Raw genomic sequence first — 16,718 nt, 5'->3', positions numbered from 1 at the left:
CACGCATGTGAACCCGTCAGCACATGTAGCTACATACTGTATAGACACAGAACGTGCAAACTGTACACACATTATTGTAATGGTTGGGGAAAGCCATTGATCATGTCGGTTCTAGACTTGAAATCAAGCACTTGAGATCATAAACACACAATCGATACCAGTGGCTCTACGTGGGAGGGGTTGTGAACTTATTTAGAACAAGACAAAATATTTCTGATTGTGAAAATGTTGCCCCTCTTCGCTTTCTCTCGCTTTTTCCCCTGTTTCCCACCATTGACTGCTTGTCTGATTAATAATCAGTAGTTACAATTAGCTAATCAGCTGCAGCACATTAAAGAGCATGTAAAACTACCTGCTGTCGTGGTCCTCACTCTTTAGTACCACACCCAACAAAATGCTGTCTGTTCATGGCTTGTAAGCTACAGAGCAACTTTTTTACCTTGTCTCAGCTCAGTCTGCCGGCTGCTGTCAATCAAACAGAGATGAAAACAGAGATAGGACACGGCCCTCCAGACGGTGACCTGTGCTTAACTTACTCGACCATCCTTAGAACTAGACGGAAGACAATGTCAGGACAAGCAGGAGAACCAGCACAGAAAGTGTGCAACAGGTGCCGGAACAGACTAGACTTTGTCCAACAGGCTTTTGGTCAGTAGCGATGAGGGGTTGGCACGGCAGAGATGCAGATTTGAAAGGGAATAAATCAGGCCGAATTCATTACCGGAGGATGTGTCAGGGTCATCAATCATGTCCAATTTAATCAGTTCTTCTCATTTCTTTTAAAAGCAGTGCACTCATAGACATGACGCACTGACAGAAGAGGAGAGCCTGAATACACAATCAAGAGAAGACAATGTCATTGACACAGTGATGCTTTGTGAGCAGTGTTTCTTCTCACTGGACTTACTGGAGCGACAAGCTGCTCAGTGTTCTTTTTACAGTTTAGGCAGAATGATCCTTCTCAATCATCCCTTACGACCCGATAGAGGTGTGTGTATCTGCAGATTTAGATTATTTAGATTATTTTGTCCACACAGAATTGGTTTTGGATTATATTTAGAGTCACTAACATAACGAAATGTGTGCAACATTTATTTCAAAGGGGACCAACTGACCTGTAAAAAAAGAAAAAAAACCTGGGAGCACCTACTCTATGTGCAACTCCACGAGTTTTTTCTAAATTCTTCTCATGTAATTGAACACGTTTGTTATGCTGCTTGTTACAAAAAGTATGTCGACCAGCAACGTGGTTAATTTGCAGCTCACACAGCTTCAAGTGTCCTGAGGCCCGATGGAGTAGATGTTAGTGGATGACCGAGACGTGAGACAGACGTCCACATTCACAGTGGAAGAGGGTCTCAGTCTCCTGATGAGAGAGTTAACTGGTTCCAGCCTGGTTCCCGTGGCAACCCCAGTCTCCTCCCTCCAGTGGACAACATTGGGAAACTCTTAATGATTTTCCAAAGCCAGAGACACTATATCACTTACACGCAAACAGACACACACACACACACACCCACCCACCCACCCACACACACAGCGTACAGTGTGTAGAGCCAGAGAGTGAATGGAATTTATTGTTATTGTGATAACCTGGGAGTCCAGCAGTGGTTGAATGTGGCTGAAATAAGGCTGTTTTAATAAGGCCTGATTTAAAGTGGGACTCCTGGAGGAGTTACACACATGCACACACAGTTAATCTTGGAACGGGTGTCTCTCTCTCTCTCTCGCTCTCTTTCTCTGTCTCTCTCCCTCTTTCTCATTCTACCTCATTTTCAATAAGTTTCACCTTGTCAGGCTCTGGGTGTGTGTGTGGAAGGACATGCACAGAGGTATTTATGGGGATCGTTTAAAATCATTTGTCTTGAGTTGCATGCACACCATACCATCTCTGCTAAGACACGAATGTGTGTGAGCGTGTGTGTGCCTGTGTGTTACTTTACTGTTACGTCCCAGGGGGATCAGGTCTCTGTACGCCTAAACTAAGCAGGCAGCCATGACAAACATTAGACTATTGAATTATGACCTGCCTGCTAGCTGCAGAGTGTGTATCTGCTGTGCATGTGTGTGAGCGTGCCTGTGCATGGTTGTGTGCAAATATTATTTTAGGTAAAGTCTATCCAAGGGCTTAATAGATGGTGCCTTGTGCAGTGTAACACCACCAGATATATACGTTTAGAGTTTCATATCAAAAATGTGACAGTAATACCGTTAGTGGCAGCATCGGCAGGGCTAGGCCTTAAGGGCCATGTGCAGTAGGTGACTGTGGAGCACAGAAATGATCCCATCTAGTACAAACACTTGCTCACCTATTCAAGCACATTTCTCCGTGTTTACACACACGAGGCAGGCGTATGCTGAAAATGTCTAAATCTCTTTGGAAATCTTGAGCTATTAGTGGAATCAGAAAACAAATGACATGAGAGCGACCACCATGTTAGAGTCCATGGCGGATTAAGTGAACTGTTGTTTCTGTTTGTTCACAGATATCTTTACATAAATAGATAGAGAATAAGGTCACGGTACATTGGCTGCCAGCCATTCTTGTTTGGCCTGTAACCATCACACATAGACATCCATTACTGGATGATTATTAATCAAAATCTTTTCACTAAAACATGCAGTGTCTGCAATGGGCAGGGTTTATCTTCTCAGAAGCATGAAAACGTTTAGCACATTTCACTTGAGATTTTGTGAAATGTCTCAACAAGTATTCAATAGAAACACAAAGCCACAAACATTGGTGCGCACATTCACGCCCCCCTCAGAATGAATTGTGATTACTTTGGTGATCCATTTTTTGATCCAGCGCCATAATGTGGTCTAAATCTTTGCACAGTACTCTTATCTAGGACTAAACACACAAATAATCACATTCCCGTCAGTTGCAGTTGTACTTGCGTTGTGTGGGAGCGTTGGTGGTAGTCAGGGGGATCACCACAGTCAGTGGAAAGCATAATTTTGGGACCATAATTATCATTAACAAATTTGATTGCAATCTGACGAGAGGCTATTGAGATATCTTGCTCTGGACCACAGGGTTGACTGGTTCATGCACCGAAGGACTGCCCAGCGATGAGAAGAACCATTCTGAGCCCACTGATAGAGCAGCATGCAGCTCATTTAATGTTGATTCTAACCAACCGAACTGAGCGGCCTCATCATGTGATGTTAGACAGCATCATTGGACGTGACCTAAATCTGCGCCGCATCTGTATGGACCTGCATAAAAACCTTAAAATTGGGCTGATGTGGTTACTGCATGTGGCACTGGTTAAATGTTGATCAGTACATGCTGAAGACATGGGAGAGGTTTTGACTGCTGCAGAACTACAGAGAGCTGCTGTAGCATACATTCAACCACATAAAGACATGACCTCATAGGATGAAAAATGACTGGTGGAAAACACACAAGTACTTTATTCTAAATTAAATCAGATTTTTGTTTTAATTACATTAAAAAATGAAAAATCTCAACATTTACAAGATTGGCACAAACCTTGGCTCAGACATTCATGGTTTCCAGAGGACGTATCCTACTGACTTTGGTGATCTGACTTTCTGTTACCTACAGTACAATTATGAGGTTCACATTTATGGTGCTCAGTGGATTGCTGTGAGTTGCATTCACTTTCCCCTTCAATCATATGTCCCTCAGCCTCGGCTGTGCTCTGTGTTTTGTGCTGATGGTGAATATGATAAACTTTGTACCTGGTAAAAATCAGCACATTAGCATTGTTATTGGGAAACTCAAAGCTCCATTGTACCTGAGCACAGCCTCAAAGAGCTGCAAGCCTGGCTTCAGACCTTGTTTCTTGATTAGTTGTCTAGACAAAATGAGATCCCAGGGATGCAGAGGCAGATAAAAGCATTTCATTCAGTCTAACGGTCAAAACAGACACACAGCATTTACATACGATAGGGGAGTGTATCCCGACTGCACCACTGCTCTGCAGGGAACGAAGATGAACCGACTGCTGTGACGGATGAAATGATGAGTTTTAGGGATCACCTCCCAATCTGCTTAAACAAAATGATTTGCAGAATCAACTTCTGACTTTGGTCTGTATAGTCTAGACTAAGCTTGGACAATCAGTGTCCTGCAGCAAAAACAGTTGTGAGCGAGTCCCCCTTCAGCCTTTTTACACATTTTCCTGAAATTTATACCTGCGTGGGAAAAGACTGTTTTGCCAAGACTAAGCTAATACATGCAGATGCTAAACATGGGCCAGATGTTAAAGGGAGGAGAATAGTTTTTACTCACACATTCACATGAGAGACACTTTTGATTTTGCTCTCATTCTCCCACTTTTAATTGTCTTTGGGGTCAAGTCAGTCCATCTCTCATGTCCAGCTCCTCCCTGGACTCCCATGCAGTGATTTAGAAGCAGCATGATAGCATCATGGTCGTGGTGTCTTACAGCCTTGTTAATGGTGATAACCTGACATATTACAGCCTAGCTTATTACACTGACCTCATCCAAGTTATAAAAGAGTCATCGTTATCGTCTTTATTCGCTGAGGGTATACACAGTGTGTGGCTTGAAACCTCACGGAGCTGCGGGACTCCTGAAGAAGTAATTAAAGTCTGTGTGAGTCAGACGGTAAGTCATATGTTTGCGTGATGTGATTGGAGTGATCCAAGGCTGTGCCTGGCAGAGACGCTGTGTAAGTGGGGGAGATGGCACTGAAAGAGAGCATGTCCTGGAACAGACAGGAAATAACATCTCCATGAATCTTACCTTTATAAACCAAGGCTACTCAGCTAGAGGTGGACTGGGCCGGGCCCGGTGTTGCCTCATTATTAGCCACAGAGTTACTTTAATATCACGGAGCTTCAACCTCCAAGTCGGAGGCCATCATGTCAAACTCTACGGGGTTACGATGGATTAACACGACTGAGTTAAGGGTGATTTTCTGTCCCACGTAAACACGTCTAAGAATCTTAAGGTTCTGTTCACATCTGAGAGCAAAAATCATCTCCAGTGGTGAGACCAATGTAACAGAGTGCTGTAGAGAGGAGGGAACAGTACGGAAATTAACCCCTTGATTTACCAGCTGACTAATGTTCCAACCTTCACCTCTGATTTAAAGCTTTCTGCTGACCAAAAGAATTGACATTTTGCACACAAGTGGCTGAAGTAAGTTTCCTTCCCAGGCTGTCAGCTTCAGGAGCTCAGACATCTTGAAATATACAGTATATGCAAACACGAGAAAAAAGAAACTCCTGCCTAGACAGAATTTATTAGGCATCTCAGAATCACTCCCACTATTGTTACTAACAGCTTGCTGCTGCAAATCATTGTTTTATAATCCCTGACAGAATCAGGATAAATACAGATTAATGACAACAGCTGTGTAAAATATATGGACATTTAAAATGGGGGAGAACAAATATAATTAAAGAACACAGAAGGTTCTTTACTCCAGGAAGAGGCACCCTCATTGGATTTAGCGCGTTGCAATTAAACCAGTTACATGACGCCAAAGTCACATATCCAGCAGTCTAGGAACATGTTGGCTAACCTCTGAGGACAGCTCAGCCTCTGGGGGAAGGGCAAGCGTTTATCTGGATAACAGATATCCAGGCCAGGACTACGTCTATTATTGTTTTACCCATATGAATACAGATGAATGTAGAAACCTCTAATAAAGAGTTTAATCAACATCAGACAATAGCTGATGAGGTCTAAGACTGCATTGCAACCAAAGCCCATTTAAACGTGATTGCTCAGTACAACTCACATTACAAGCAGACTGAACGGAAGCCTCAATGCTTTTGATACCAAAATCTTGTCCCTTGCCAACAGATTCTACTTTCATATGCAGATATCTGTTTGGACAGATTCATGTGCAGTTTGTTAGAGACTATGGTGAGCAGGTGAGCCAAACAGCTCGCTGCACCATAAAGGTCAAGTCTGTAGGGCTGCAGAGACAGCCTGGTGTTGTACTGATTTTATGCTGAATTATTTTATGTCGTGTTTCATTCTAGGTGCTACCTCTGCAGCCTGAGAGAAAGCCTGCAGACAACGTACGGGGCCTAAAAGCATTTCCACCTTCTCTGCACACTTTTGGGGAAAAAATGGAATCCATACTGGTCTTTTGTGTCAAGCTGCAAATGCGGCATCATACACCAGGACATATCGGACCTCTGTTGATAAAAGTGAACATGATTTTAGGGCTGGTGCATTGATAATAGAGCTCAAATAACTTCTAACGTCTTCATAACCTGTCATGTCTGAAACCAATACTGTTGGTAACTTGTTGGTCACATCACCACACGTGTATTGTGACTGACATGAATTCAAGCCGACCAAGTTCTGTTCTTTGAAGCAGAAAAAGAGATCACTTTAAAAGAAATAAAAAGAAGACATAGAGTCTCACTGCATTTCTTCATCTAAGTCTGGTTCAATAACAAGCCAGCTCTCTCTCGCTCTCTCTCGCTCTTTTTCCATGGCGATATGTTGAGAGCTCTGATGGATGGGTGGTACGTATGAATGACTGTCTCTATTTATTGAAGGTGGAGGACACAGGCGCTGTGTTGTTGGGACAGGACTTAGACCATGACCCTGCGACCCTGCATCTCATACACACAATTTCTGGTCATTCCATAATGAGCGTGTCCCGGTCACAGCGAGCCCTTTCACCTGAGCGCTCACACACTGATGTAGACACAAACATCAGCGTGCTGATCAGTCATCATGTCTCTGCTCGCTCTAATGAGTCAGAGTGACTTTGATAAGTAAGCTGTAAGGACTGCAGGCTGCAGTGGACTAGTGTTAAACTTTGTACAATGAAAGAAGTCATTTCTCATCAGAGCACCAAGATCGCCATGATATACCAAAAACCAATATCACCAAGTCGTCAGTCTTGGCACACTGACGTAGATAAGTCCAGGAAATGCAGATAGATATTTTAGGACGAACACACCAGCCCCTCTCTAGCACCGCCATCGAGGCTCAAAAATAGTGCCAATACAACACCAGAGTTCTACAACAGCATAGCAGTGCCATTGTAGTTTAAAAAAAAAAAAAATCCTCACAGGTCTTCTCAGATTTACTCAAAAATGTATTTGATGTGTACTTTAATTTTTTCGTTTGGCCCATGTCTGCAGCCAGTCGCCAGGGAGCCGTCCAGATGTCTTGGCTTTACTTTTGGTGAGCCGTCATGTCGTCCATCTTTGTTTACAGTCGATGGTATTTATACATTTCTGTCAGTCCCTGTGACGTCATTAGAAACATTATAGTGACGTGTTTTTTACCAAAGAGTTTCGAGCACTGAGAACACACATATCACTTTTATTGTTGCTGTTTAGAATATAGGGCTCATTAATGCACGCTGAACTCACTGATGCATTGTGCTGCCCGTGATAAGCTCCTAATGTAAGATAGCTTTATCAGTCATAGTGTAGTAGTGGCTGCACAGTTTTAGCATTCCTGCAGTTCACTCAGAAACACTTAAAAAAGTTATTGCAGAACATTTGGCAGTCAGGAGGCTGGCAGAGGTGACACAAACAAGAAGTTGGCCACGTCTCTGCAAAGCTTTCAATCATGATCAGCTTTGCTCACTGGCTAGACAAGACCTCATTGTACCTGTGTGTAATGTACTCAGCTTGATGCACTTGCCTAAAATTGTAGAGCTACTTTAATAACTACTTTACCTATCACTCCTGTGCTGCAGTGATTTGTCAGAATTGCCTGCTATATTAATTTTCTGTCACTCACTCTGTCTTACATTTAAAAACTGGGACCAGCCAGTATATTCAGTATAGCCGATGGTGTTTGGCTGGAAAGTAAAATGGTGAATATAAAGTGAAAATTCTCACACAAGAAAGGTAAACTTTATGTCTCATTGCAGTCCTCTCTCCCTTAAACCAAGTTTAGGTACTTTACCGCATTCTGCTGACTTTTCTTGAGCTTTTCTTCCATTATCTCCAGCTCGCTGTTACAAATCACAAATGCTTTTGTGTGCTCCGCTGTAAAACTAATTGTCAGCAGTCCAAGATTGTTAAAATCAGAAATGTCAGTCATACAAATAATATTACAATCAAGTCTGCTTAGAAGAAACACATGTGGGTTTGGAGAGAAAAACATTTCAAGTTAAGCTTTTTGTGTCTGATACTTAAAGTCACAGGACAGACACAACATGTAAGACAAGTCATATGCTGTCAGGGGAGAGTGAGACAGGCTGCAGGTCACTCTATAAACCCTCCTTTATAAGGAAGCGGGGCACAACCTCTCTCCCCCAGGACCTCCTCATGAATGAACCACTCAGCTTTCCCCTCAGTCTGGTTTGGTGTGTGTGGATGTGAGTGTTGAGGGAACTGCAGTAGTTTAAGTCGCTGGATATAGTTAGTAGATTTCATATTTGTGAAGTTACTGTAAATATCTAATTTGACGTCCTTGACAGACGTCGTCAGAGTCTGACATCGGCACATCGTCAGAACAGTATCTCTGTTTCTTAGCTTGTAGTATCTCCCACACACACACACACACACACACACACTCGTCCCCATGCCAAACAAACAACCTTGGTCAACCGTGGTATGCTGAGGTATTTACGCTAAACGGTGGGAATGAGATTCCATCGCGCCGCCTCATGTTCAGCAACACATTCCACTGAGCCCGGCAGACTGAGTCCCTTCAGCTCTATATTGCTGAAATTACTCTTGTTCCCTAATTTGAACAGCTCTCATGACATATTTAAATTTAAAGGCAAGGTTGTTTTACTTCTATAACACATTTCATTTGAATTCGACAGAACAGTACACAGTTTGAATCGTCTTATGACATTTATCCACCCGGAGCCCTTGAGTTAGACCAATGTGCTATAAATGACTTCACATTGAATATTTATATTCAAACAGAAGATTTGGGATTTAAATAAAAAGCAACACCCTTAATAGTTAGCAGTCATACACAAAGATTTCAGCCATTAACAATCCAAAGAATAATAATAATGATGTTTCATTAATCTTGACTTTCTGTCAGTTTCCTATCTGTCCTCAATATATTCTGTTCATTTTTGGATAATACTGATGTTTTTGTGACTTAGTTCTGTGTATCCATGATCCTGGAATTGTCTTTATTTATATAGAGCCAGTTCATAACCATGCTCTCAGCATGCTCCATACTGGCCTGGTCTCACCAAATGGCGTATGAATAACACACCAGTGTCATTTTGCGCATTATCTCAAAGCACACTTTGTTTTTCACGTGTCATTTCACACCATTTGCCATGCAGTCAAGCGTGGCAAAAACATATAGCAAAAAAATGTTCATAGGTCCACATTAAGGTGGAGGTCGAAGTGGATGGATGGGTCAAACAAGACCTGGATTCATTTTACTGAAATGTCTTACATGACGTACATAACATAACTTCAATTCCATAACTAACTCACTTATTTTAACCCAAGCCAGCGTCTTTTTGTCAACCTGACCAAGTAGTTTTTGTGCATACTTTCAGTGACTAAACTTAAGGTGTGACCATCATCTGAAGTGTTTCTCAGCAGGTTTTATTTTGAGGTACAACAGATTATTGTTATTTCTAATGGTGAATGGTGAAAGGTTTAAAATGCATTAACATAACATGAGAAGTGCCTTAAAAGAGGTGTGCTTTTTGCACATCATCCTATGAGTTTTGGAGTGCAGGAGATTCACTTGGTCATGAGGACGAAGAAATTGCAGCAGTTAGACGAGTTTGCGTCCCAGAATTTGTGTTGGTCAAAGGCGCTGTGGCAGCCATCATTCATTATCGATAAGATAAGAGATGAGCCCAGACACGTTCAGCAGAAGGGGGAAGGAGAAGCTTAAAAAACTACCTGCATGATCAGGATTAATGTGTTTGAGAGAGAAAAGAATATATAATTTTCTATTTACAACAACGTTAATTATACATCCGTAAGAGGGATGAACATTTCCTCAGATAGCTGAGTCTCCATTGTCACCCTGTGGAAAATGAATGAGAACCAGACTAGTAGACACCCTTCAGAGCTCTGGGCGGACTTCAGCTCATTTGTCTCAGTAAGTCAGGAAAAAAGAAAGCCTGGGTCAGGCTGCGCACACACACACACACACACACACACACACACACACACACACAGCCAATAGCAATCCTGAAATGAGATGAATAAATCACCCCTTACTGTCATTCGTACTAACTGGGGACCTTCAATTCATCATGAGTTAGAGGCAGGAAGCGCGCTGAGCAGCCAACATAATACAATACTTCCATAATGGAATAATGACTAGCATAATAAAACAAAGTGTAAATATAGATGCAGCAGGTGGCTGTCTGGGATTTTGAGAAAAAAATGTGCAATGAATTTTAATCATCATTCATTCAGTCCTTTCATATTGGATCTTCAATTTTATTTTCTTAATTCAAAAGACAAAAGTGCTGTCAATGAGGATTTAGCTTGTTGCAAACATCTCACAGCAGATGGATCAATCTCCATCAACCATTTTGGTGCAGGATCACTTTAATTTGACTCCTCAAAGAGACAGACATGTTGAATCCATGTTGTAAACTGGAGAACCACGTTGTTGTGTGTAAACCACTCAAGATCAATACATATTAATAGAGATGACACTGTAGTTAAGACATTAATTCATTGGTAACCCCAACCAAGTCAAGGGTTTTTGCCATAATCTTGAGCTAAACCAACTAAACTAACCCCAGTGGGATCTGTTATTTCTCTGGTAATTAACAGATAACCTGAAGGTATCATTCCATGTATCCTGAGGGGGAAGTGTTTTCAAGGAGGACTTCATGCTACGTTTGTACTACATGTTTGGGCTGTTCACATAATCACAACAATTCTTATTTAAAACTGCCTTTTCTGTAAGAAATGAACTTGCATATTTAGCTTGTATTTAAATTTAGCTCAGCTGACCTCTTCCAGGACTAACTGTGAGGAAACACTCAAGACTCTGAGGTGTATTAAACCAGATCAAATCAAATCAAATCATCACCTACACAATCATACCCATTACAGCATTTTAGTGAAATTCTTAGGAACCTAGCTCCAGAGTGCATCCAACAAATTATGCTTAATGCTTAATGAAACAATAGAACCAGTACGTATAAAGGGATGATGATGACGTCTGTCTGACAGGAAAGTATAGCAGGTTTTAGGTCACTGGTTCAGGACCCAAATGTTCTGAAGGAGGAAGCCTCTCCTCATCGTCTCTGTTCTGGTCTTCGGACAGCAGTAACACATCAGTGACTGCAGCTGACACAAGAGTCTGTTGTTGGAGGTCTTCTATGATCCTCTCAGGCCTCCACCTGAACTCTGTCTTCATGCTGCGTCTGACTGGTCGGTGTCAGACACAGCATCTCTGTTATGAACTCTAGGGGAGTCTTTGCTGCTGCTCTCCCTCACTTAGGCTTTCTATGTATTCATGTGCGGGGGGCGGGGAGGTCCCAGAAAAAGAGCCATACTGCCAAATATATCTTACAGCAAACGGAAATAAAAGTTTTCTTTGACTAAAGTGGTCCTGAATGAAATGATTTGGATTTTTTTTTCATTTAACTGCTGAAACAATGCCAGTCTGTTGGTGAGTTAGCCATCATAACCCAAGCTATTCTGTGCCCCAGAATTCTTTCATTTACTGACGGCAGTGTTAAATGATCACATCGCTACCTGAGGACTTAAAGTGTAATGTCCTGGGGCAGGTTTTACTGCACGTGATGGACAGCAGGGTTGGTGGTCAACCAGAAATCCATTTCAGACACAAAGTCACTGAAATGTTTCACTGCTTTGAGAAATGGTGCTGTTTACAACCTCAGACACACACACACACACACACACACACACACACACACACACACACACTGAGAAGGTGATTACTGAAAGAGCTATGTGCTGACTTTATGTGTTTCCAGTCAAAATTATCCAGGAATGAAGATTGACACCCCGGGATTAAAACCAACATGAAATTACAGTTAACCAACAGCGGAACACATATGGTTACACACACACACACACACACACCCATACACACTGGCACTTTAGAACGAGAAAGCCAGATTCTGGTAGCTGAACATACTGTGTGTGTGTGTGTGTGTGTGTGTGTGTGTGTGTGTGTGTGTGTGTGTGTGTGTGTGTACGTGACTGTGTCTGTTGTTTTAGCATCACTCACAAACCAAAATGATGATTTAAGTGCATGTAAGTAGATTTCCAATGGGAGTTGCTTTTTGCATTTGGGACTACAGATATCCACCACCAACACCAATTCACACACACACACACACACACACACACACACACACGTACACACACAAACACACACACACAGACTGACCACAAGAACCACATTGTCAGAGCAGCATCAGTCAAATTAACGCTGAGCTGCTGAAAACCAATCCATGTTTTCACACTGTCTCTCTCTCTCTCCCTCTCTCTCCACACACGCACACACACACACACACACACACACACACCTAGTGTATGATTCACAAATCTTTGGTTTGAGCCTGGGAAGAACGTACCATTAGGATCCCTTTCCCTTATTTCTCTTGTTCTCCACAGACTGATGGTCTTTCTGTTTGGTCATTGTGGACGTCAGCAGAAGTCTGTCTCAACTCATTGCAGCAGATCTGGTATAGATTCTCCCAGAGTTTCCCCATATGCTTGTTGCATTACCAAGTTATCAATTCTCCATATTTTACTATCTGTCGACAGCAGAGCGACCAAATAGGTTAGCGTTGGCTTGGCTGACTCTGCACGACGCCAACAAAAATACTAAATAGATGATATGATTTGTTTCTCAGATGATCCACAAATATGTGGTCTGGGTTGGACCTACGAGTAGGAAACATACCCTGCTGACACAGAGTTCCCACTTAACCCCACGTCATGCAGCGTATGGAGTAAGAAAAACTGTGTCTGATTGATTGATTGACTGATTGATTGATCAGTAAGGCATGCCACACAAGAGGGAGCTGATACTCACCAGATGAACACTTTTTTATGTTGTTAGTTTGACACCTTTAATTTAAGCTTCATCCTCGTCCCTCAAACTGCTTTGACATCATCCACCTTTGTTTTTATTTCCTACATCTCCCAGAATGAACGATGGAACTTGGTGGGACTTGTTGCACCTTGTTATTTACCTGAGAGGTCGAAAGAGCAAAGGTGAAGGTTACAGAGTGACACCTCGTCCGTACTGGATACACTCAGCCACAGTAGTGCTCGGTCGGGCTGCAGTTGTTTAAAGCAGTTGTGAGTGATTAAACCTGTGTTTACTGGAGCTGCCTGAGAGAGTTTTAATGCCACCTCAGCAGTTTTCTCTGTGTTGTTAGGAAAGACAGTAGCTGCAATAAGGCAACAGGCTTGTTGTGCTTATACATCCAAACTGTCGTTACACATCAAATATTGGATTCCTTTAGCTCCTTCAAATGTAGTTTTAATTGTGAATCAAACGCAACAGCCATAATAACCAGATTTTACCAATCCGGGGAGCAAATGTGATGAAATTGCTGCTTTTCTGATGAGCTGACACATCAACCCGAGACGACCTGGGACTCTTTGCACAGTACAAGTACAAAAAAAGATATAATATGTGCATTCTAATCAAAAGATTACAATCAAGCAAAACAAAGCAAGAGTTTAACACAACACTGACATGGCAAACTTCTTATCTAGCGGTTTCTGATTTACTCATGTGGCAGACATTGAGCAACACAATCATTCATTTGTATTTGTATAATCTGGCTACCTGATGAATGTTGAGCGCAGTGAATCAGAACCAAAACTGTAAAGTCGAGTGCTGGAAAATGGAAAAAGTGAACTAATAGATGCTGAAATGCTCCTCAGAGTGAAGGGGAATTGCTGAGTTGCTAAATCTTGTGGGTTTATCACTACAAGCTTTCACATTTAAGTCATGTGATCCTTTGTTAATTAAAAGCATTGATAACTACCACTGTAAGGGACCGTGTAGAGTATTAAACGTACTGAATCAGGAGTAGCTCGGACCAAATGATATTTGCAGCCTCTTGTGCATCTTATTCAAAATGCAGCAGACGTAATGGCTGCAATGCATTCTGGTCATTGGAGGACCTCGACTCTCTTCCCCCTCTATGATGAAACACTGGATGTAAATGGTTCCTTCTGTGAGACACCAAACTGTTTTGTGAGTTTGTATTTGGTGTTGATGGTCATATAGATGGATTACATCAGCCTCTCCTCCACGCTCCATCGTAGCTCCCCAGGTGATGTCAGGATCTCACATCCAGGAGCCCCACCAACGTCGAGTCAGGAGCACAGGATCCATATTTAGCAGTGTTTTAGGGTGGACTAAATCATCCTCAGTAACCAATGGTCCTCAACGAGCCACAAACCGGTCGTTAGCTTAGTCTCTCATCACAGCTTTTACTGCTGACATGAACTTCACTTTACAGTACTGTCTCACAGCTTCAGCAAGTTACTGAACTGTTGATTGACCTGAACGATACAGCTGTGCATGTGTGTGTGTGTGTGTGTGTGTGTGTGTGTTCATGTGTGTGTGTCCAGAGGTTAACAGCCTGTGGTCTCACTGACGAGCAGGGCCAAATCTTTTGGGTTTGGCTCTAATATTATATAGCCGCTGCATAATTGTGTGTGTGTGTGTGTGTGTGTGTGTGTGGTTGGCTCCATAGCAGTACAGAGTAAACAGCAAGCTATGCTAATACCGTCCATACGAGCATCCTACCGAGCTACATATGAGCAGTGTTTTCTCAGCTGCTGTGGGCTGTCGTGGTTCTGAAAGCTACCCACAACGCTGCTGCTGAATACGGGCCTGTTGCTACACAACAAAGGGCAGCCTGGACACAGACCCACGTCTCTGTAGTTCTTGAACAGCAGACATTCAATGTACAGTACATGTTTGACCATTTCAGGAAGGGGTAACCTGCAGATCCATGTTTATTTTTAATATATTTTGTGTCCATCTTTGCTGCGTAGCACTCACTGCATGTTCTGCTTCTCATTCAGTGTGTCCCTTAATCTAGCGGTCGTGTCTTGTCGTAGTTACTGTAATGTCACATTCACATTTTTTGAGTACCTGAAAAAAGCAAACGTGGATGACTGCATCATTCTCATCATTCAAAGTAAAATTATTTTTATTAAATCATTACTGCGCAGTATGTCAAAGCTCACAGGACTGTGTCTGCAATCAGTGTCCGTGTCCCATTTGGACCGTTCTGGCCTGTGACGTCTTTCCAGTGGATTTTCTGTTTCCTGTCTGTTCTCTTTCTGTGTCTGTCAGTGCTCATGAACTGTCCACTTCTTTCCTGGTCTTTCCAACATAAACAAGATATGCAGAACAAATCACGTCCTATCTACCACATGATTATTCCTTGGAAAGAGCGCCCAGACACCAGGTGCTTGGAAGAGCAAACACGCAAACGTCCATGAATCAGATAAAGATTTAATCCCTGTTATTCTTGTTATTTGCTAAATTTATGGATTGAAGACATGCAAAATGGAGCCCTCAAACACACCTAGGTTAAACGTTCGCACAGACCTCCACGACTCCCACAAAACCACCAATGACCCTGTAACGTGAGTCAGGAGGACGGAGGGAAATTCCACGTCAGAGTGTTTCTTGAAGATTCAGCCTTGTCTGCAGCCTGCCTCTCTAATTGAATTAGGAAGTGGTGGGAATCTAAAGAGCTGCAGAGAGGGTTGTAAGTAAACAGACATGGCCTTTTAATCCCCGCCTCTGTTTGAAGTGCATAAACCCCCCGAGTCCTTTTATGAGGTGTACTTCTCTCCGTGTTGTGCTGCGGAGGATTGAGTTTCACAAGGGGAGTTAGTTAGTTTATTTTAGAACAAGGCAATGAAGGTGGAGGCTGATGAGAAGAGGAGAAAAATAGTTAGGAGATGGGTGCAGGAGGAGAAAACTGAGAAGAACACGGTGTAACAGAGAGGAAAAGAGAAGTCAGGCAGGGTTTAAGTCAAAGTGGGTAGTAACAGTTTGTTTAGGTGGTCAAAGACTCCCCTGGGTCAGGGTCAGACCTGATGCTGGGAATCTGGGATGTAATGCTGGGAAAACACTGCAGCCGCTATGTAACACCCACAGTCAGTGTGTCGCACAATAAGACAACAGGTCACCTACACTGACATTTTAGTCCTCAGTCCACCTTTTGACTAAGACTGGACATAAACGAATCTGCAAATGTTGCATCACTAAACAAGGCTGGAGCACCTTTTGATGCCCCCTGAGCACATCAACCCTTCCCTCTCTACAGCCACTCTATTTCTGATTTTCCTGTTGCTGTGTCAATATTTATTTTGTGAGCTGGCTGTCACATCAGAAACATGTGTGTATTAACGTCTCAGTGAAGACTTTTGATATTTAAAGCGCTATAGAAGATGCTAAATAATAGTCTGGATCCTTCAGGTAACTCTCGGGTCCCAGGAGACCCCAAGAATGAACTACTGTAAAAACACCAGAGCAAAATGTAAACTTATTTCTTCTCCGAACATTATTAATTATGTAACTAATGTCAAACAACTGATTATTATTTTGGAGTTACGGTTCATTTGTAACAGCAGCAGTTAAAGTTACAGTTAATTTGCATATTGTGTAAAGTAAAAAATCTATACTTTAGGACAGGAAAACGGTGTCTGCTGCATCTACAAATGCAGACTCTACACCTGATAGTGTGTGATACTTTAAATTAGGACCAGGGGCAATCAATATGAACTAAGAGCTCTGGCCTGGGGGCCCCCA

Source organism: Pempheris klunzingeri, chromosome 2, assembly GCF_042242105.1.
Source record: "Pempheris klunzingeri isolate RE-2024b chromosome 2, fPemKlu1.hap1, whole genome shotgun sequence".
Classification (NCBI taxonomy): Eukaryota; Metazoa; Chordata; class Actinopteri; order Acropomatiformes; family Pempheridae; genus Pempheris; species Pempheris klunzingeri.
Note: the sequence above shows the minus strand (reverse complement) of the source record.